This window comes from Triticum aestivum, unplaced genomic scaffold (assembly GCF_018294505.1).
Source record: "Triticum aestivum cultivar Chinese Spring unplaced genomic scaffold, IWGSC CS RefSeq v2.1 scaffold28896, whole genome shotgun sequence".
NCBI classification, from domain to species: domain Eukaryota; kingdom Viridiplantae; phylum Streptophyta; class Magnoliopsida; order Poales; family Poaceae; genus Triticum; species Triticum aestivum.
The window spans coordinates 1-1167 of record NW_025283666.1 but is presented as its reverse complement, the minus strand read 5'-3'; the positions used below and the strand labels follow the sequence as shown (position 1 = coordinate 1167).

Sequence of the window (1167 nt, the reverse complement as noted above, 5' to 3'; positions counted from 1 at the left end):
GGTGGAAACCGCGTTAAACTCGTCTCCGTAGTTGAGAGGGAGCGGCCAAAGCAATGTGCAATCGTCTTTGTAGTGGAGCTGGGAGGGGCAAGGATAAGGGACGAAGACCGGGGTAACATGTCGGATGCGATCATACCAGCACTAAAGCACCGGATCCCATCAGAACTCCGAAGTTAAGTGTGCTTGGGCGAGAGTAGTACTAGGATGGGTGACCTCCTGGGAAGTCCTCGTGTTGCATTCCCTTTTTAATTTTTTTCGCGCCGCTTGCAAAACAAAATGCACGTGTAAGTAATATATTTACCGTGTTTTATTATTTTGCACAAGTGCGGTAAGTCATAGCTGGGTGCTCACGATTCACGGGTCCAGCGTCGGCGTTGTGGCGCGGCAAGCGTGCACTGGTGCGGTTGAGAGGGAGGGGTGGAAACCGCGTTAAACTCGTCTCCGTAGTTGAGAGGGAGCGGCCAAAGCAATGTACAATCGTCTTTGTAGTGGAGCTGGGAGGGGCAAGGATAAGGGACGAAGACCGGGGTAACATGTCGGATGCGATCATACTAGCACTAAAGCACCGGATCCCATCAGAACTCCGAAGTTAAGCGTGCTTGGGCGAGAGTAGTACTAGGATGGGTGACCTCCTGGGAAGTCCTCGTGTTGCATTCCCTTTTTAGTTTTTTTCGCGCCGCTTGCAAAACAAAACGCACGTGTAAGTAATATATTTACCGTGTTTTATTATTTTGCACGAGTGCGGTAAGTCATAGCTGGGTGCTCACGATTCACGGGTCCAGCGTCGGCGTTGTGGCGCGGCAAGCGTGCACTGGTGCGGTTGAGAGGGAGGAGTGGAAACCGCGTTAAACTCGTCTCCGTAGTTGAGAGGGAGCGGCCAAAGCAATGTACAATCGTCTTTGTAGTGGAGCTGGGAGGGGCAAGGATAAGGGACGAAGACCGGGGTAACATGTCGGATGCGATCATAGCAGCACTAAAGCACCGGATTCCATCAGAACTCCGAAGTTAAGCGTGCTTGGGCAAGAGTAGTACTAGGATGGGTGACCTCCTGGGAAGTCCTCGTGTTGCATTCCCTTTTTAAATTTTTTCGCGCCGCTTGCAAAACAAAACGCACGTGTAAGTAATATATTTACCGTGTTTTAATATTTTGCACGAGTGCGGTAAGTC

General features: G+C 50.8%; 3 non-coding genes across 3 annotated transcripts; all 3 read left to right on the top strand.

The window, feature by feature from the left end:
- Window positions 1–122: 122 nt before the first annotated feature.
- Window positions 123–241, top strand: LOC123178601 (5S ribosomal RNA). The gene has a single exon (XR_006489705.1). It is a non-coding gene; the product is annotated as a 5S ribosomal RNA (ribosomal RNA).
- Window positions 242–538: 297 nt separating this feature from the next.
- On the top strand, window positions 539–657 carry LOC123178602 (5S ribosomal RNA). Its single transcript, XR_006489706.1, has one exon. It is a non-coding gene; the product is annotated as a 5S ribosomal RNA (ribosomal RNA).
- Window positions 658–954: 297 nt separating this feature from the next.
- On the top strand, window positions 955–1073 carry LOC123178604 (5S ribosomal RNA). The gene has a single exon (XR_006489707.1). It is a non-coding gene; the product is annotated as a 5S ribosomal RNA (ribosomal RNA).
- The last annotated feature ends 94 nt before the right edge of the window (window positions 1074–1167 follow it).